We start from the raw sequence: 22,389 nt of genomic DNA on the forward strand, positions 1-22,389 counted from the left end.
CCTAAGGAAGAACTACTCCATACATTAGACGTTAGGAGATGCCTGCTAGAGTACATCTCGGTTACCGACACATGGAAGAAAGATGATGCATTATTTTTATCTTTCCAAAATCCTAGAAAGGGACTTAGGGTATCAAAATACACATTAGCAAAGTGGATTAGGGAGGCTATCTCTTTGGCTTATACTGCAGGTGGGGGTCCGGCTCCGCAGAATCTGAGGGCGCATTCCACCAGGGCCATGGCTACATCCTGGGCGGAAAAATCTGGAGTATCAATCGACCAGATATGTAAGGCGGCCACATGGTCATCCCCGTCCACCTTCTTTAAGCACTATAGGTTGGATTTGGGGGCTTCCTCTGATCTCACTTTCGGGTTAAGGGTGCTACAGGCCATAGTCCCTCCCTAAGGTACCTTACATCTCTGTAATTCTCTCTGACGTGCTGTCATGGGAGTCCGAGTAAAGCATTAAGCTACTTACTGGTAGCGGCGTTTCTCGGAGGCCCATGACAGCACACTTAGTTCCCTCCCTATTCACTGGGGGTTGCACTTCCTATAGATGTATATATCTCACTCAGGATACCAGTTCCAAATATATAGCTGGAAATTTGTATATAATCTGTATATAATTGTATGTAGTGTATATTTTTTGTGCCACTAACCGCGGTAGTCCTCTCAAGACTCTGAAATACAACTGAGGCAAGGGAGAGGTACCGCCCTTTTGTATCTGTAGGTTTCCTGTTCCTAATGGGCGGATCCCCTCTCTCTGTCGTGCTGTCATGGGCCTCCGAGAAACGCCGCTACCAGTAAGTAGCTTAATGCTTTCCTACTTGTTTCAACCAAGAAACAAAAAAAAAGACTTTCCAGGTCACCACCTGACAGCACCATGAAGGACGTCCTTCTTATTCACAGTGGGACAGGAAACCACGTGAGTATAAAAGGGCCCTCCCCCTACCACCCATCAGTGTTTTTCCTGTCCCATTGTGGATAGGAATGGTGAGAGTACACCAACTGGCTCCAGACGGAGGGTGTGGATCAGGGGTCTCTGCCCTTTTTTCCCTTCCCACCTCAAGAACTCCATAGGCTGAAACTCGTCAAAGGGTCCCTCAGCTCACCCAGTGTAGCGCTGCTCCTGGGGTACAGGTCGCTTCCTCCTGGTGGGGGGCTCTCGACCGATGACGCCGCCCCGGGTGTTCCCGCATCCTGAGCCACCTCAGTGGGCATAATGTTTCATCATGCGGCTAGAACTCATCACGGGGCATCGCTGGCAGCCAGGCGATAATACTTTTGGGTTGCGGTCAGCAGTGGGCGGGGCAGTGTCTCCTCCTCAGTACTGGATGGAGGAGTGTTTCTGGGGAAGGTCGATGAGCACGGCAGCAGCGCTCCAACACATAACACACAGCGCCATGGGATATAAGGTAAACGGGGGGGGGGTCCCCAATGCCTCTCATTAAAAGCTGTGGCTCAGTGGTAGAGCAACAGCCTGGAGACATTGTGTTCGGCGTCTTCTATCGAACCTGTCATGGAGGACACCGCTAGGCTAGAGGAAAGCCAGGGGCATGTGAGTACCCAACAGATTGGGTTATCTCCTAATTCCCATCATGGTGCAGCCGCCTAAAACAGTGACACTTCTGTTTTATAGGGCGCTTCTTCCGCTACAGACAAAAAAAAAGTTCAAAAGTCTGGGAAATATAGGAAGTGTCCCATGTGCACTATAAGGTTAAAGGATTCGTGGCAAAAACCCCTCTGTGAAGCATGCACCAGCCGCATTGTGGGAGAAGAACAAGCCTCCCTTATTACAAACATGAGGTCTATGATCAGAGAAGAGGTAACATAGTTAGTAAGGCCGAAAAAGGCATTTGTCCATCCAGTTCAGCATATATTCCATCATAATAAATCCCCAGATCTACGTCCTTCTACAGAACCAAATAATTGTATGATACAATATTGTTCTGCTCCAGGAAGACATGCAAGCGTCCGTTTCTGGTCTTGTTGTACCTCAACCTGACCAGTACAGGAAAAGGATGAGGGATTTGGTCTCTTGTGAGGGGGGCCTTGTCCGAGTCTGATCTGGAGGACAATGAGTATAGAGATCCTCCAGAGAGAGGGAAGAGATATATATTCTCTTCTATGGACACAGACGGGCTGCTGGAAGCAGTAAGACGCACTATGCAGATCAAAGAACCCCCAGCAACTTGTTCAGTACAGGATGAGATGTTTGGGGGCTTACGTTCTCAAACCTCAAAAGTATTTCTGGTGAACCCCCATATTCGCTCTATGATTTGGGAGGAGGTGGAAAAACGTCTAACTATTCCTAAAGACTTTAGACTTAGCAGCACGGTGGCGCAGTGGTTAGCACTGCAGCCTTGCAACGCTGGGGTCCTGGGTTCTAATCCCACCCAGGACAACATCTGCAAAGAGTTTGTATGTTCTCTCGGTGTTTGTGTGGGTTTCCTCCAGGCACTCCGGTTTCTTCCCACATTCCAAAGACATACTGATAGGGATTCTAGATTGTGAGCCCCATCACGGACAGTGATGATAATGTGTGCAAAAACTGTAAAGCGCTGCGGAATATGTTAGCGCTATATAAAAATAAAGATTATTATTAATATTATCTTCCGTTTGACCATGAGGAGGTCAAGGACCTAAAATAGACATTCCTTTGGCCAGAGTCTCCAAGAGAACTGTCATTCCCTTTGAAGACTCCTCTAACCTGAAGGAGCCTATGGATCGGAAGACAGATGGGCTCTTGAAAAGAAATTGAGAAAGTTCGGCAGCTGTTATATTTTCAAGAGCCTATCTGCCTTCCGATCCATAGGCTCCTTCAGGTTAGAGGATATACTTGTCGTGTTTGGAGGAAAAAGAATACTGAGTTGCATCCATCAAACACCATACCTACTGTAAAGCATGGTGGTGGAAACATCATGCTTTGGGGCTGTTTCTCTGCAAAGGGGCCAGGACGACTGATCCGGGTACATGAAAGAATGAATGGGGCCATGTATCGTGAGATTTTGAGTGCAAACCTCCTTCCATCAGCAAGGGCATTGAAGATGAAACGTGGCTGGGTCTTTCAACATGACAATGATCCAAAGCACACCGCCAGGGCAACGAAGGAGTGGCTTCGTAAGAAGCATTTCAAGGTCCTGGAGTGGCCTAGCCAGTCTCCAGATCTCAACCCTATAGAAAACCTTTGGAGGGAGTTGAAAGTCCGTGTTGCCAAGCGAAAAGCCAAAAACATGACTGCTCTAGAGGAGATCTGCATGGAGGAATGGGCCAACATACCAACAACAGTGTGTGGCAACCTTGTGAAGACTTACAGAAAACGTTTGACCTCTGTCATTGCCAACAAAGAATATATTACAAAGTATTGAGATGAAATTTTGTTTCTGACCAAATACTTATTTTCCACCATAATATGCAAATAAAATGATAAAAAAACAGACAATGTGATTTTCTGGATTTTTTTTTCTCAGTTTGTCTCCCATAGTTGAGGTCTACCTATGATGTAAATTACAGACGCCTCTCATCTTTTTAAGTGGTGGAACTTGCACTATTGCTGACTGACTAAATACTTTTTTGCCCCACTGTATATCTCCTCTAGTCAAGACCTCCTTGTATTGGTGGACAATTCTCAGGAACCTTCGATAAGGAGTTCCTTGGATTCATTCTCCCGAAGTCATAGTCACCACAGACGCAAGTCAGCAAGGCTGGGGAGGACATGTCCCAGAAACATATTGCCAGGGACAATGGAGTCTGAAGGACAGCAGGGAATCCTCGAACTACAGAGAGCAACTCGTGGTCTGGAAAGTCCTATCCTCCGCTCAGTCCTTGGTAAAAAAAACATGCACGTGAAAATACTGTCAGATAACACAACAGCAGTAGCCTTCCTTCATCATCAAGGTGGTCCGAGGCACTTGGCACTGCAGCAGCTGGCAGAGAAGAGAGTTCTTTCAATCTCAGCGGTTCACCTGGAGGGCACCAGAAACCAGGTGGCAGACTTCCTAAGCAGGAAAAGAGTGATGTCAGCAAAATGGGAATTGAACGACGAAGTGTTCAGGAAATTATGCAAACGTTGGAGAAAACCAGACGTAGACCTTTTCGCAGTCAGACAGAATGCAAAGGTCAAAACTTTCTACTCTCTGAACCCTCTAGACGGCCCAGCCGGGTCGATGCCCTTTCACAGTCGTGGAGCAGAGGACTGTTATACGCGTTCCCTCCACTTGCCTTAAAACCAAGAGTTCTCAGGAAAATTTCTGAAGACAGGGCCAGAGTCATTCTTGTGGTGCCTTTCTGGCCAAGTAGAAGTTGGTTCCCCTTACTAAAGAAAATGTCAGAGGAAGAAACCTTCTTTCTCCCCCGAAGAAGAGACCTTCTCCGTCAGGGACCTATCTTACACCAGAATCCAGAAGCCCTCCGGTTATCAGCCTGGATCCTGAACGCCAGGTCCTAAAATCAAAAGGTTTGTCGGACGAAGTTATTTCTACTCTACAAGCAAGCAGGAAGCTAGTAACTTCTGCAATTTATAAAAAAAATTTGGAAAAAATTCTGTAGCTATTGTGGGGAGGCGACAGTCGATACTGACCACCCCAATATTCCCAAGATTCTTGACTTCTTAAAATCAGGTGTTAGAGCAGGTCTTAGACCCAGTACCTTAAGGGTACAGGTGGCGGCCCTTAGTGTGTTCTATGACTCTACCTTATCGTCTCATCCCTGGATAAGTCAGTTTTCCAGAGCAGTTGCGAGATAAAAACCATTGATAAGGGAAACTGTCCCACCATGGGACCTAAATTTAGTCCTTAACCAACTCTGCAGACACCCGTATGATTTGGAACACTAGCTAGTTATTAGTAGTGTTGAGCGATACCTTCCGATATTCGAAAATATCGGTATCTGATTGGATCGGCCGATATCCCAAAAATATCGGATATCGCCGATACCCGATACCAATGCAAGTCAATGGGACAAAAATATTGGAATAAACCCGTTCTTTCCTTGTAGGTTAATTCAACATGAAGGAAAACAACTAAGAATAATGTAGGATGTAGGGTTGAGCGAAACGGATCGGTCAATTTCATAAGTCGCCGACTTTCGGCAAAGTCGGGTTTCGTGAAACCCGAGCCGATCCCAGTGTGGGATCGGCCATGCGGTACGCGATCTTCGCGCCTAAGTCGCGTTTCATATGATGCGTTCAGCGCCATTTCTCAGCCAATGAAGGTGGATGCAGAGTGTGGGCATGCTCAGATCGGCAGAAGTAAGATGGCGGTCGGCGTGCACGCCCCTTTATAGCCCCTGTGACGCCGCAGAAAGCAAGCCAATCACTATAATGCCCTTCTCTAAGATGGTGGGGACTGAGACCTTTGTCATAGGTCTCAGTCCCCACCATCTTAGAGAAGGGCATTACAGTGATTGGCTTGCTTTCTGCGGCGTCACAGGGGCTATAAAGGGGCGTGCACGCCAACCGCCATCTTACTTCTGCCGATCTGAGCATAGGGAGAGGTTGCTGTAGCTTCGTCTGAAGCAGGGATATTGTTAGGAAGGGAATATTAACCCCCAAACCACTTGTGCTGTAGCGATTTCCACTGTCCAACACCACCTTTTCTTTGCAGGGACAGTGGAGGCTAGACTTCTGTGCATCAGCTCTGTAGCTTATAAGGCTCCCTGATAGCTGCATTGCTGTTTGTACGCCGCTGTGCAAACCAACTGCTTTTTTCAAAGCAAAAATCCTGTTGCTCCTTCTTTTCTGCACAGTTCTCTTGTTTCTTTGTCCACACTCTTGTGTGCAGCAGTCCTTTTTATTGCTGCCATACTTGTCCTTTGATCATTGTAAGGAGATTGAAATTCTACTACAGCCCTTGTATTTTTTCATATATCTGCCAACCACTTTCTGCCACTCAAACTGTGTACTGTAATACAGTGGGTCTGATTTTTTTCCTGCATTCTCCCACACATAAAAAAGGGAGATTTGTATTGCCACTGAGTGCATCTGTGTCAGTCCTGTTTGTGGCATCTGTCATCCACTTTCTGCCACTCAAACTGTGTAGTGTAATACAGTGGGCCTGATTTTTTTCCTGCTGTCTCCCACACATAAAAAATGGAGATTTATATTGCCAGTGAGTGCATCTGCGTCAGTCCTGTTTGTGGCATCTGTCATCCACTTTCTGCCACTCAAACTGTGTAGTGTAATACAGTGGGCCTGATTTTCCCAGCAGTCTCACACACCTGTAAAGGGAGATTTAAACTCACAACAAGTTTACGTACACCTTCTAACTGGTTTTACAGTACCATATAACGTTTGTTAGTTTGGTTACATTTTTCCAAGAATGAGGAAGTCTGGTGGAAGAGGTCGTGGCCATGGGCGGTCATTGCCAGCTGGTAATGATGGTAGTGGTGGTGGAGCATCAGGTGGTCGTGGGAAAAGCAATATAGCACATAAGTCTCGAGTTGTTGAGCCAGGATCATAGTCTGGCTACACAAGGCCTCGAAAGCTCCCTTTTCTGGGAGTAGGAAAACCGCTTTTAAAGCTGGAGCAGCAGGAACAAGTTTTGGCTTTCCTTGCTGACTGTGCCTCTAGCTCTTTCGCCTCCTCTTCGGAAAGTGCAAAATTTAAAAGCAGCGTGTCATCAGTGGATGCTCCCGGTCAGGAACAAGTCACTTCCTTGTGTCCTTCACCCAGAACAACAGAGAAGGATGCGTCAGGCGACACAACAGGTTACTCCATGGAGCTCTTGACACATACCGTGCCTGGGATAGAAAGGGAAATTGATAACAGGCCATGCCCATTACAAGATGAATCGGACATGGAGTGCACAGATGCACAGCCACAGCGAGATTATTATGCTGTTCCATTGATTCAGATCACAACATTGCCCTCGCAGTGTACTGAGCCAGAATCTGACCCTGATGAGACTATGGTGCCCCGTCCCGAACGCTATAGCACCGGCTTACACGGTGACACAGAGGAAGGTGCACAGGACATAGAAGAGGAGGTGATAGGTGACCCAGTTGTTGACCCCGATTGGCAGCCATTGGGGGAACAGGGTGCCGCCGGCAGTAGCTCTGAAGAGGAGGAGGAGGAGCCGCAGCAGGCATCAACATCGCAACAGCTTTCATCTGGCAGGCCCGTATCTGGCCAAAAACAGTTGTAGGACAGCGTGGCCATCTGGTTAAAGTAGCTCAGTGTGCAATGCCTGAAAAGGTATCCGATAGTAGGAAGAGTGCAGTCTGGCAATTTTTTAACCAAGATCCAAATGATCAGTGCAAAGTCATCTGTAAGAAATGCTCAAGGATCTTCAGCAGAGGTCAGAATGTGAAAAATCTAAATACAAGTTGCATGCGTAGACATTTAACCACCATGCACTTGCAAGCCTGGACTAACTACCAACGGCCCGTAACATTGTTGCACCCTCTCGCAATGAAGCTAGTCAGCAACGCTACATTCCTTCCCTCACTGTAAGCCCACCGTTTACGACACCATATGCAGCAAATGTGGAGGTTTCGCCGCAAGGCCAAAGCAGTCAGGGAATCACCAGGTTTGTGGTAGGAAACACTGTATGTAGACCAACTGCAAGAATACCATCACCAACCCTCTCAGTCTGCCATGTCCACCATCACCCCCGCTAGTTCCACCATATGCAGCTTTCCAGTCCAGCTCACCCTACAAGAGACTCTCATTAGGAAAAGGAAGTACTCATCCTCTCATCCGCGTCCACAGGGTTTGAACGCCCACATTGCTAGACTAATCTCGTTAGAGATGATGCCCTACTGGTTAGTTGAAAGCGAAGCTTTCAAAGCCCTGATGGACTATGCAGTACCACGCTACGACCTACCCAGTCGACACTTCTTTGCGAGAAAAGCCATCCCAGCCCTCCACCAGCATGTAAAAGACCGCATTGTCCATGCACTCAGGCAATCTGTCAGTAGAAAGGTGCACCTCACAACAGATGCATGGACCAGTAGGCATGGCCAGGGACGTTACGTGTCCATCACGGCACACTGGGTTAATGTGGTGGATGCAGGGTCCACAGGGGACAGCCATATTGGGACAGTTCTGCCTAGCCCACGGTCTAGGAAACAGTTGGCTGTAGGCGTTCGCCCCCCCCCTCCTCCTCCTCGTCCTACTGCAGAAGCGAGAGCTCGTCCACAGACCGCAGTCGCATGACCACTCCATCCGCAGCTGCCACTGTTGCACACGAGGTGTCCCATTATGGAACTGCTAGTGGCAAGCGTCAGAAGGCTGTGTTGGAAATGAAGTGTTTGGGCGACAACAGACACACCGCGGGTGGAACTCCACACTGCACATGCTTCAGAGGCTGTGCGAACAGAGGCATGCTGTTATGTATATGTGGGAGGATACACATACACGGGCAGGCAGTTGGATGGCAGACATGGAGATGTCAGGTGTGCAGTGGTCGAAGCTACATTCCCCTTGCACGCTACACAGCCAGAATCTGACCCTGCTGAAAGTCAGGTTCCCCTTCCCGCATACTATACCACCTTACACGGGGACAAAGAAGAAGGTGCAGATGAAAGTGCAGGTTCCTTCATCAGGTGTGGGGGGGAATACTCGTTGGCGACGTCACTGGCACAGGGCCCCTCATAGTACGCAAAAGTGCCGCTGCCGGTGGGAGGCGCCCTGCCGTGCAAACACACCGCCGTACTTTGAGGGGCCCTGTGCCAGTGCCAATGCGAACAAGTGGGCCCCCCCCCTGCTTGCTCAGGATCACAGCACTTGCAAAGTTGAAATACTTACCTCTCCCTACTACACTGCCGTGACGTGGTCCACGTTTCCTGGGCCCACTAAATACTTGATCCAGCAATACCCCCACAACTTTAGCCAAATGACCCCCAATTTCCAATGCCTAACTATTATTATAAGGTAAATTAATGTTGACAAGCTTCAGTTACAAGAATGGATGTTTTTGCCATTAAAATGCGCACTGTAGGTGTTTTCCTGGCCTCCACTCACTGCCGACTATGCTTCCCCATTGACTTGCATTGGGTTTCGTGTTTTGGTCGATCCCCGACTTTTCGAGATAATCGGCCAATTTCACTCGACTCAACTTTTGAGATAGTTGGGTTTCGCGAAAACCTGACTCGATCCTAAAAAAGTAAAAGTCGCTCAACCCTAGTAGGATGTATTGGGGGAGGTGGAGGAGACATTAAAGGCATAGAGGTTTAGCCAAATCAAATGGAATAGCAGGAATTTTTTTTAAGACGTTCGGAGTTACAAAGATATTGACTATGTTCATATTTTTTATATTTAGTCAGATATTTATGTTTCACTACTTCCATGCTGTTCACCTTCTTTTTTACTTCTTCCACACTTTCTTCATCATCCTCAGCCGCAGCATCTTTTTCATCAACTTCTCCTTCACCTTATTCATCTTCTTCTTCTTCACCTTCTTCCTATTATTCTTTTTCTTTACATTCTTCATATTCTTTTTATTCAACTATTATTCTTCATATTCTACTTCATCTTCTTCATATTCTTCTTCTTCATCATATTCTTATTTGTGACAGGCATTCCTGTAGTTATCTATAAAAGTTTGAAGATTACACCTTGCGTTCTGCCTGTCACAAAAGATTTACAACAGGATTTGTCCACGTTCAGTTTGGCCTGCAGCAGCAGGTTTTTTCCAGGGGCACCACGAGGAGGAACAGACTCACCCCCATACACTGCTTAGTCTTCTTCTGCTTATAATTTAGAACCCGGTTACTAAGCAGGAGGTACCCGTGCCAGAAAGCACTACCAAGGACCACCAGACGTTGGTGGAGCTCGGATACCCAGAAGGGGCCACCTAAGCCAAAGGCTCTGCCTGGAACCAGCTGACGGTACTGGAACCAGGATGGGGAGTCGAAGGTAGAAGAGCCAAAGACGCTGCCGAGAACCAGCTGACGGTACAGGAACCCGGATGGGTAGCCCAAGGTACAAGAGCCAATGGAACTACCGAGGACCAGCTGATGGTACTGGAGCCCGGTTACTAAGCAGGAGGTACCCATGCCAGAAAGCACTACCAAGGACCACCAGACGTTGGTGGAGCTCCGATACCCAGAAGGGGGCACCTCCTAAGCCAAAGGCTCTGCCTGGAACCAGCTGACGGTACTGGAACCAGGGGGACCTATTCAAGATTGTCTTCCAAAGAACCAGCTAATGGTGCTGGAACTCAGATAGGCAGCAGAAGGTCCACAGGAAACACCAAGGTTACTTATGGGTAGCCGGTTTTTCCGGAGCCCATGACGGCACACCTGAGAGAGGATCCGCCCAGCCAGGACAGGAACCCCTACTGAAAATAAAAGGGCGGTACCTCTCGGTCGCTTCAGTTGGTTTTCAGAGCATGAGAGGCCCCCCTGGTTAGTACACATGGCAATCCAACACCACATTATAATAACTAAAAGCACCCAAAACAATAGTGCACACCGAAAAGGTGATAAAAGGGGGGGAATATACGGGTGCCGTCATGGGCTCCAGAAAAACCGGCTACCCGTAAGTAACCTTGGTGTTTTCCCTTCCCCCATGACGGCACACCTGAGAGACTTTTGTAGAAAGAAAAACCTTAGGGAGGGACCACCGCTTGAAGCACCCTTCTACCAAAGGTTAGGTCAGCAGAGGAGGAAAGGTCTAGCCGGTAGTGTTTGAAAAAAGTCGAGGGTGAGGACCAGGTAGCGGCCTTGCATATTTGGTCAATTGATACCTCAGCCTTCTCTGCCCAGGAGGTAGCCATAGCTCTGGTGGAGTGAGCCTTGATGCCGTCAGGAACCGGAGTGCCACTTGCAGAATAGGATAGACTAATGGCCTCCCTGATCCATCTAGCAATGGTACTTTTAGCTACCCCACATCCCTTTTTATTACCCTGAAAGGCTACAAATAGGGTTTGATCTTTCCTCCACTGACTAGTCATGGTCATGTATTGTAACATGGATCTCCTCACATCTAACATATGGAACCTTTGTTCCCCCGGATTTTTAGGATTACTACAGAATGAAGGTAACGTAATCTCCTGACTCCCATGAAATTTTTGGACTACTTTGGGGAGATACGCTGGATCTGGTCTTAGGATTATCCTGTCATCAAGAATCTGAGTGTAAGGAGGGCATATCGATAGAGCTTGTAAATCACCTACCCTACGGGCCGATGTTAGGGCTACTAGTAGGACTGTTTTCAGGGTGAGTAATTTAGGTGATATGTCCTGCAAGGGCTCAAAAGGATTTTTGGTTAAAGCCTCCAATACTAGATTTAGATCCCAAGGGGGAATTTTGGGGATAATAACCGGTCTAGACCTGCCACAGGATTTTATAAATCGTGAAACCCACCTATTAGATGCTAGGTTGCAATTATATAGGGCCCCTAAGGCTGAAACTTGTACCTTAAGGGTGCTAGTTGCTAATCCTAATTGCAAACCTGTTTGTAGAAATTCTAGGATGGGACCCACTGGAGCTACATCCCCTAACGGTTCACCCAAGAAGTTTAAAAATTTCTTCCAGGTCCTACCGTAGATTCTGGATCTTATAGGCTTTCTGCTTTTTAACAAGGTGGAGATTAAGCCCGGAGAGAATCCTTGGTGACTTAGTAGTGCCCTCTCAAATTCCAGGCTGCCAGATGGAAGCCCTTCACCTGAGAGTGGGTCACTGGTCCCTGGGTTAACAGGTCCGGTACATCTGGCAGAATCCATGGGTCTGTTAACGACATCTGCCTTAGAAGGGAGAACCAAGGTCTTCTTGGCCAGAATGGAGCTATGAGTATTATTTTCGCTCGGTCTTCCCTGATTTTCCGGACTACTGCTGGAATCAACACTATCGGGGGAAATGCGTAAGCCAGAGAGAATTTCCACGGTATTAGTAGAGCATCTACCGCGAAAGGATGTTCCTTTGGGTTCAGTGAGCAGAATTTTTTCACTTTCTTGTTGTGTGAGGTAGCAAATAAGTCTATCTCTGGTGTACCCCAGGTCTGTATTATTTGTTGGAATACCCCGAGATTCAGGGACCATTCCCCTTGTCTCAGAATTCTGCGACTCAGAAAATCTGCTCGTGAGTTTTCTACACCTCTTATGTGTAGTGCTGTTAGGGAAGATAGGTGTTTTTCTGCCCAATGGAATAGTAAGTTTGACACCTTCATAAGGTTCCAAGACCTCGTCCCCCCCTGGTGATTGATGTAGGCCACTACTGTTCGATTGTCCGTCATGATTCGAGCATGGCGCCCCTGGAGTAGGGGAAAAAAAATGTTTCAAGGATTTTTCTACTGCCCATAGTTCTTTCACGTTTGAGCCAGAGCTCCTTTCTTGGGAGGACCAAGTTCCTTGAACTGAATGGGATCTCAAGTGAGCTCCCCAACCTGACCCGCTTGCATCGGTCGTGATGACGTCTTCGACCGGTTTCTGCCACTGGACTCCCATAGTGAGATGTTCCTTTATGGTCCACCAAACTAAGGAATCTCTTACATCCTGATGAAGACATAGATTTCCTTCCAAACGCCCTTTTAACAGTCTTTGAGCTGACAGAACTTCCCACTGTAGTTGTCTCAGGTGGAATTGTGCCCACCCTACAGCCGGAATGCAAGATGTTAACGAGCCTAGTAGGGACATTGCTTTTCTCAGGGTCATCTCGGGTTGGTGTATTGCTGCAGTGGTCAAGTTGATTATTTTGGCTACTTTGTTCTCCGGAAGGAGGCAGAGTTGACGTTCTGAATCTAGTATTAAACCTAGGAAGGACTGTATCTTCACTGGGACCAACTTCGATTTGGGAACATTTATCATCCAACCCAGCTCTATTAGAGTTGCTATCACAACCGTTATCTGATGGGAGCAATCGGCCTCTGTCTTCCCTATCACCAGAAAATCGTCTAAGTATGGGACGATGACGACATTTCGGGAACGGAGGTATGACATTACCTCTGCCATCACCTTGGTAAAAACCCTGGGAGCTGTGGATAGGCCGAATGGAAGGGCTGTATATTGGTAATGTTTCACTTGGTCTTGTATGTAGAGTGCCACTCTCAAGTATCTCCAGTATCCGCGATGTATTGGAACATGATAATATGCGTCCTTCAAGTCTATTACTGCCATGAAGCAGTGAGGGAACAGAAGCTTTGTAGTTGTATTGATGGACTCCATCTTGAAGGAGTGGTTGTCTATCGAGTGGTTGAGTTTTCTTAGGTTGATTATGGTTCTCCAAGAGCCATCGGGTTTTTGTATCAGAAAGAGGGGGGAGTAAAACCCCATTCCTACTTCCTGAACCGGGACTTCTTGCAAAACATTTTTTTGAATTAGACCAAGGACTTCTGTTTCTAGAACTAACTGTTCCTGCTGGACTTTCCTCCGAGGAGTCATTATAAAATTGTGACTGGGTGGACGGATAAATTTTATTTTTAGGCCGTCTTATATAATATTCAGAACCCAGGTGCTCGGGGCGATGTTTATCCAGGCTGGATAGAAGAGGGAGAGTCTTCCTCCAACCTCTGATGTAATGTCATTGGGGGGACTTTTTTGCTGAGGTAGAGGGCCCTTTGAACATATAGCCCGTTCTCCTTTTATCTTTGAAATCCCAATTTCTCCTATCTCCCGGAGGTCGGCCTCTGTTAAATCTCCTCCGAAAAAAAGGTTTTTTAGGATCTTTAGGGAAGGTTGGAAAGGCTTTCTTTTTGTCTCCTGCCTGTTCCAATATCTCTTCTAACTTCTTCCCAAAGAGGAGTTGACCGTCACATGGGATGGAGCAAAGCTTATGTTTTGATGGCAAATCTCCCGGACACCCTTTAAGCCATAAGGCCCTCCTGGCCGCGTTGGACAGGCCAGCTGCCCTAGCCGTTAATTTCGCAGAATCCACGGAAGAATCTGCCAAGAAGGCTGCTGCCCCTTGAACTAGGGATATGTTTGCCAGAATATCATTCCTAGGAACTTTATTTCTTAGCTGGTCTTCAATTTGCTGTAACCAGACCATAAGGGCGCGAGCTGTACACGTTCCAGCTATAGCTGGTTTCAAGCCCCCTGCCGCGGCTTCCCAGATGTGTTTCAAGAAGCCATCTGCTTTCTTGTCTAGTGGATCTTTTAGGACCCCTGAATCTTCCAACGGAAGGGATGACTTTTTCAAAGATTTGGCTACCGCACCGTCAATCTTAGGGATTTTTTCCCAGGATTCAGAATCTTTTTCTTCAAAGGGATATCTCCTTTTTGATGAAGAAGGTAGGGTACCCATTTTTTCGGGTTTCTTCCATTCTTTTTCGATCAATGCTTTGATTTTTGCATTGACTGGAAATGTTCGTTTTCTTTTCTCTTCTAGACCGCTAAACATGACATCCTCAATTGATCTAGGCGTCTTTTCCTCTTTAAGACCCATAGCAGTCCTGACCGCTTTAACTAATTTTTCTACATCCTCAGTCGGGAAACATTGACGCCCCCCCGTATCACTATCTGAGGAGGAATCTGAGGACTGGATGGAGGCAGAAGAGGTAGAGGGAGACTGGAATGATTTCTGAGAGGCCTCCGAATCCGTAGGCACCTTACGGCTTTTCCTCCCCGCTTTTTTGAGGGCCAGTTTTAGGGAGTCTTTTATCTCTGCCTGAATTATGGTTTTAAGGCTAGAGGCAAAATTAGGGGTCTCTTCCTGAATAGTTCTATTAATGCAGTCAGCGCAGAGGTCTTTCTGCCACTGAACTGCAAGCGGAACTTTACAAAGGGCACATTCACGGTTCTTTGTTTTGCCGCTAGATTTCCTCGACCCCTAGTGATCAAACAGAAAAAATGGACCCTGTTACCATAAGGTCGACATTCACGTAGATCACTCACCACCGCCGACAGTCAAGGGTACCGATTTTGGAGGCTGGACAGATGCACGTGTAGTGTCCTTCCTGGACGCTGAAGAATCTTGCCGAACAGGACGGCTGCCACTTCTACCACTTGAGCGACTGCTCCTGTGCTGGTGGCTCGGCAAAGCATCTGATGAGAGCTCCTGGCGCTGCTGCTGCTGCTGTGATGGCGGCGGCTGCTGCTGCTGCTCCTGTTGTCCTACTTCCATATTGAAGTTTATGGACATGAGCGCGTCTTCTGTGGTCAGGCACCCTTTTATGGGGGACCACTGCACTCCCCGCCTCCTCCGGTGCCCAATAGTGGCCCCTCCCCTCCTCTGCCGCGCCGCCGGAGACCTTATTCCACCGGCCGGCGTTTCTTCATGGGCGCCGCCATCTTGGATCCGGCGCCCGCCCCCGACGTCACACGGGCACGCCCATTCCCAGCGTGCCTTGCGCGTGACGTCAGACGGGCGACCCGGAAGCGGCCACCGCACCTGGATGCCGGCAGAGGGAGGAGGGCGGCGTGGCAGCCACGGAAGGACCCAGGATATCCGACCGTGCTGCAACAACGCCCGCTCGGACACAGAGACCCGGGGGACCTGCGGATGGCGCATCCAGACTCCCGAACCCGACGCACAGGCGCTGCCTGTTTCTTCCACGCCGGGACGGGACCTGGGTAAGTGGAATCACCGCCGTGTTCAGCACGAGGGTCCCTGTCAGGACAGGAAACCCAACTGAAGCGACCGAGAGGTACCGCCCTTTTATTTTCAGTAGGGGTTCCTGTCCTTGCTGGGCGGATCCTCTCTCAGGTGTGCCGTCATGGGGGAAGGGAAAAAAAAAATTGCTAGGCCACGAGCCGGCAGGAGTTACCGAAAACCCACAGTTCTACAGGGGGAGCTTGTCCTATTGGCACTACCGAACCAGTCTTGATTGCCAGTTCCCGCAGCCCACCTAGGAAGCACCTAAACTGCAGGGACCATAGTTGGCTAACCCAACTGCAACCCGACAGGACAACATATTGGAGGCCAAGTGACCTTGACACTACCCGGAAACAGCTGGCGTGCTGGAACCGGGCTGGGCAGGAGGGAGTACCCGTGCCAAAGACACTTCTGAGCAGCAACTGGTGGTGTTTGAGCCCAGGGATTACATGAGAAACAGAGTGTAGGCTGAGGCCTTAATTGGAGAAAGTTGAAAGGGAACCATTAACCCCCCAAGGCGTTTGTAACTAAAAGAGCCACCTTGTGCAGCACTAATGCAGAATGACGCAGCACAGCCATCATTCATACCCCCTTGGCGCCAGGCGCCTCCTGCTCAGTGTTGTTTGAATCTGTCCTGGAGCCTGTGCAGTTATGTTATCCCTTGGACATGCGCAGTTAGCGTTGCCCATCTTCTGACATCATTTGTTGTCAGGCTGACTGCGCCTGTGCAGCCGCGCTGCCCGAGATCCCGCCCCGCTGTGTCTTCTGATTTCTTCACACTGCGGGGATGGAATTCATGGGCATGCACAGAGCATATCTTCCCCTCTCACTCATCTCCATTAGTCTTCTTCAGACTGTGCGGCGTCAGCTGATCCCTAAGCACATGCCACGGCGATTAGGGATCACCTGACGGTGTACAGTCTGAAGAAGGCGGAGGGAGATGAGTGAGAGGCGAAGATATGCACTGCACATGCCCATGAATCCCAGCCCCGCAGTGTGAATAAATCAGAAGACACTGCGGGGCGGGATCTCGGGCAGCGCAACCGCACTGGCACAGTCAGCCTGACATCAAATGATGTCAGAAGCCGGGCAGCGCTAATTGCACCTGGCCAAGGGATAACATAACAGCGCGGGCTCCGGGATAGATTCAAACAACGCTCAGGAGGCGGCGCCAACGGGGTATGAATGACGGCTGTGCCGCGTCTGATTAGGCTTGCCTGCTGAAATAAAAGCGGCTGGGCACGTTGTATTGTGGGACTGCCAATGCCATCAAGTTACGGAAGGTGTCAGTCTCCACCAGCCTGAATGACAGCATTTCAAGGGACAGTAGTTTTGCAATGCCAGCATTCAGAGCCTGTGCTCTGGGGTGGTTTGCCAAGAATGGCCTCCTTTTCTCCCATGCCTGTGCTACCGATGGCTGTAGACTGGGCTGGGAGTGTGAGGATGACTGGGAACATGGTGTTGTGGGTGGAATTACACTGGGTCTCTGGACAACAGTGCCAGACGTTCTTCCATGGCGATCCTGTGAGGAAGCCGAACCAGCTGTGTGTGAGCTGGAGGAAGAGGCTATAACACGAGCTGAAGAGGTGGTAGGTGCCGCTGTAGGTTGGCCTAGGTCTTCAGTGTGTTTTTGTAACTCCAACACGTGCTTGGTCCGCACATGTTTCCACATATTTGTGGTATTGAGGTTGCTGACACTTTTCCCTCTTTTGACTTTCTGATGACACAGCTTGCATTTGACAAAGCAAATGTCATCTGCAACTGTGTCAAAGAAGGACCAGGCACTGCAAGTCTTGGGAGCGCCCGTTTGGCTTTTGGAAGAGGTATGCTCCTAATGGGTGCCGAAGTGGAGGCTACAGGCAACGCAGTCTTCCCCCTCCCTCTCCCTCTTTGGGTCGTTGGGGGAATCTCTTCCTCAGAGCTGCTCCCACCACCTTCCTGTACCTCACGCTATGATGGGTCAAGGACCTCATCATCTACACTACCCTCTTCCACCAACTGCTTCTCCTGGGTAGTCTCGGCAGCACAGTACGCACCAGAAAGTGGCACCTGAGTCTCATCATCAGATGCGTACTGAGGTGTGCTGACTGGAGGCACTGGCCCACCCGCCTCTTCAGATTCAGAGAGACAAAGCTGCTGGGCATCACTGCATAATGCCTCTTCTTCCATTTCTCGAATGCTGCTTTGCTGGCCCCCTCTTTCCAAGCCAAGAGATTCAGAGAACAGAAGTAGAGATGGCTCCTGTCCTGGGCTCTCTGACTGCCTGGGCAATTTGGCAGGTGGTGAAGAGACAGATGGGTGCTCTTCAGTGCTCTGTGCCTGAGAGGATGTGGCACTAGTTGAAGTCGATGCGTTAGCTGCCATCCATCCGACAACAGCTTCAATTTGCTCGTCCTGCAGCAGCGGGGTACGGCGAGCTCCTACAAAGCTGGGCATGAAGGACTGTTCCCTGCTAAAACTGGGGGATGATGAGTCACTGGTGCCTGCAGCAGGCACAGAATCCCCACATCCTCTCCCTGCTCCATCTCCATGCCCACGTCCACGTGCCTTACTCCCTGCCTTCTTCATCTTGGTAGACTGATAAAGATAGGCAGAAAAGTACTAAGGGCTTAGTGTGCTTATTCCTGAACAGCTGCTAACAGGTATAAGAAACACTAATTTTATAAAGTGTGGACTAGACTTTAATAAGAGCTAATGTGGCCTACACACCTGTAAAGTGGAGTGTTTGGTGAACTTTATTAACTTTTTGTTTTTTTCACAGAACAGACTATAGAGTGAGCTGCACTCACACAGAGACCGTGCAGACAGCCGTGAACGGCGCTGCAAGGCCAAAAAAAGATCCTCTATGTACTCCTATATAGTGTTTTTCCACAATCTAGCAGGATACGGATGGAAACCCACTAATAGGATAAATTTGAAAAAATTTGCAGCAGGCAGCACTAATTGAAAAAAGGACAATGGAACAGTATGAGGCAGTGACGCACCCTGAGCTGACTACAACCAGCTGTGGCTGCAGACCAGACTACAGAGAGAGCTGCACTCACACAGACACCTTGCAGACAGCCGTGAACAGCGCTGCAAGGTAAAAACAAGGTTCTCACACATTAGCCTGGGTAAAGCACAATGAAGCAAATCGCTATCTCCAAACTTTCCCTCAGTTAGAACACAGCATCCTGTCCCTAACTGAATTCACAGCAGAGTGAACCCAAAATGGCAGCGGGGAATTTTACAGTGCATCATGACATAATTTCAGCAGCCAATCACAGCCATGCCAGTAGTTACATGACTAACATGCAGAACAGGATGTGCCCACACTTCTAATGATTCATCATTGGCTGAATTAAATGAAACTGGCTCTTTGCATTATGGGAACTTCCGATTCCGGTATCCGATATTGCAAAAGTATCGTAACTCGGTATCGGAATTCTGATATTGCAAATATCGGCCGATACCCTATATTTGCAGTATCGGAATGCTCAACACTAGTTATTAGGAATCTGTCTCTAAAAACTGCATTTCTCGTGGCCATCACGTCGGCAAAGAGACTAGGAGAGCTCCAGGCTCTTTCTATACAGGATCCTTATTTGCAGGTTTTTAATGACAGGTTGGTTTTGAAACTTGACCCAGCCTTTCACCCAAAAATGGTGTCGGATTCCAATATGAATCAGGAGGTCATACTTCCCTCTTTTTTTAATACCCTAAAAATCAGAAAGAGAGTTTCTACCACAACCTGGATGTGAGAGAAACGGTAAGCTCTCATTGTAGATTGTAAGCTCTCACGAGCAGGGTCGTCTTGTTTTGCTTTAATTATTGTATTGTTAACGTTGTTACTTATGACTTTTGTGTTTTAAACTGTTAAACTGTAAAGCGCTGCGGAATATGTTGGCGCTATATAAATAAAGATTATTATAAGTAACTGGACCCTGGAGGCAGGATAATAATATCTTTGTTCAGTTTAGGGGCCCAAACAAAGGTAAAAGAGTGTCTAAATCTACTATCACAAGGTGGATTAGATCCACAATTATTTTGGCCTATAAAGCTCAGGGAAAGGATCCCCTGGCAGTGTCAAAGCGCATTCGTCTAGATCAATGGCAGCCTCATGGGCAGAGAGAGTGGGGGTTTAAGCAGATCAGATTTGCAATGCCGCATCTTGGTCTAGTCTCAGTACCTTCCCCAAACAATATAAACTAGATGTGATGTCGACACAATTAGGGTTCGGCAGGAAGGTACTCCAAGCAGTAGTCCCACCCTAAGAACCAATCTCCTTTGGTACTTCTCCATGGTGCTGTCAGGTGGTGACCTGGAAAACGGTAATTAGACCTACCGGTAATTGTATTTCCAGGAATCCATCCTGACAGCACTGTTAGTTTCCCTCCCTATGCTAATCATTTAATACTAATGAGATGTAACATTTGTATCTTGATTCATTGTGTGAATAAAATTATTATTTTTGCATCCATCCAGAGGTGGTACTTTGGAAAGGGGGAGGGCCCTTTTATACTCCCGTGGTTTCCTGTCCCACTGTGGATAAGAAGGACATCCTCCATGGTGCTGTCAGGATGGATTCCTGGAAATACAATCACTGGTAGGTCTAATTACCGTTTTTTGATATTACTATATTTTAACTTTGAAAAAATAAAGAATTCATCAGTTTAAACATGTCTTGGATTTGTAGAGTAGAAGCTGCATCAATCTTTCCTTTTCCAGTGAGAAGGGCTTGTCCAAGTAGTGGACATTCCCTTTAAACATCAAAAATCCCACACAGAGAGAAATCATTAACATACCTACAGTAGCGTGTGGAAAATCGTATTGTGTTGACCATCAAAAATAACAGACTGGAAGACACTACATATGTTATTGACAAATTGCACAAAAACATAACAGATAGTCGTATAAATGAGAAAGGATAATTACTAGGGATGAGCGAACGTGCTCGTTGATACTCTGATATCACTTGAGTATCTGGGTGCTTGGAAATACTCGGTGAGCATTAGCAGTTGCTTGGATTTGAAGTTTGTATCCCCACTTCACATGTATGGTGTCTGTTACACAGCCAATAAACATGCAGGGGATTGCCTGCCAGTCACTGTTTTGCCGTAGCCATCTCCTTAAAGGCATAACTGGCTGGCTGTATTATATAATGATTGGCTGGCTGTATCATATAATCAGAGATTATAAAGAAACAGGTGCCGCCACGCTCGGCACACTGACGCCAGTGCACAGCTCAGGGACAGTTCTTATTGGAGGAAGAGAGTGTGTGTGCACAGTATGACAAATCAGAATCCTTTAGTGTTGATACTGGTGCTAAAGCTGAACCATCATATTAACAGTCCTTGTAAGGGCTAATCTTGTGCTTTGTTGTTTGTATTAGATACATTCTACATTTAGCCTAGGGAGGGACAGCTGCTTGAGCAGGGGAGTGGCTGAATACAGGCACTAGGCAGAGCTTAGTGCTTTGCAGTCCGTTGCTAAATATATAGCAGCGGCACTTGACCACATTCTTACACTATAGTGCTATCCATACAGTATTATGCGCTTTGTTGTACATTTTGGTGGTATATAACACTTCAAATAAGCGTTGAGAATTTTTTCTGGATTGAATCTTTCATCCATAAACTTTTACGTGCTTTGTGTTCCATTATGGTGATATGAAACTAAAAAAATGCTTTGACTGCAGCGGGTCAGGAGGACCAAGATGCAGCGGTGGAAGACATGGTGATGGATGATGGTCAGTGACCCAGGGTGGCATGTACAGCGAGGTATAAGCACTGAGGAGGATAGACCGACCGCATCGAAACAGACAGACAGTGGGGTGACCAGAGGGAAAAGGCAGGCAACCATTCAGTACCGACACTTGTGACTTTTTCCATCAAAGAGTTGGGAGTTCCCCAGTCTGGGACCTTTTTAAAGAGAGTTCTGAGACCTATCCACTAAGAGCCCAACCACCATTAGTATGATCAAGCACATGTCATCTAAGCACCTGACGTCTGGGTCCATGATTGGTGCAGGCGGGTGACACCACTGCCTCTTTTCCTGTGCTAGGTGCTTCCCAATCCTGTTTATGACACTGGCGCAGATGCCTCCCACCCTGCACCTGTCCTTGCACATTATGATGCGCCATCATTAGGCAATTCCAAATCGTTGTCCCAGCACAGCGTTCAGGGAGATTTGCCAGAGCCTCTGATCAAGGTACGTTGCGTCAGTGCCCATTTCCGCAAGTCTGCTAAACTGCTGTCACTCTGGCAGTGCTACAGCAGCGCATGCAAGTGTTAGCTTATCAACTAGTATACGACATGACCATATGCTGAAACTCCATGCTGCACATACTGGTAAGGATTTGTGAGCAGCAAAGGCCAGTTGTGCAATACCAGCTCCAACACACCCTTTGCTACTGTGCCAAAAGCGTCGGCATGAATGACTGACATTTGTGTGGTTCTCCAAGACTGAGGAGTCCACAAAGATGTTGAGAGGCAATGACATAGTCTGTGCAACAATACCACTTCTGTGCCTGCTTAAACAGTCGCTGAAAATTAAACATTAAGCTATGCATGTGGAGATGGAGGAAGACATGAGACAGGGAGATACTACAAAGCCCAGCCCCATTTCATCTGCTCAGCCCAGATTGGATAACAATAAAGAGGAGGAACAGGATCTGATTGCTAGCACAACATAGGCTAGTACTCACACAAGCTTGGTCCTGTCTCCTATGTGGATAGGCTGATGAGGAGACGGAGAGTAGTCATCATGGTAGAGACAGGGAAGTGTTGGCTGTAGGAAGCTTGGCACATGTGGCCAATTTTATGTACCACTGCCTTTCCTGTGAGTTCAGGTTGTTCTCACTCCTAGACACACCCTACCAGGAGAACTTTGCATCTCTCCTTCCTGAGATGAAGAGGTCTTTTAAAATGCTGCTATACTA

This window comes from Ranitomeya imitator, chromosome 2 (genome assembly GCF_032444005.1).
Source record: "Ranitomeya imitator isolate aRanImi1 chromosome 2, aRanImi1.pri, whole genome shotgun sequence".
NCBI classification, from domain to species: domain Eukaryota; kingdom Metazoa; phylum Chordata; class Amphibia; order Anura; family Dendrobatidae; genus Ranitomeya; species Ranitomeya imitator.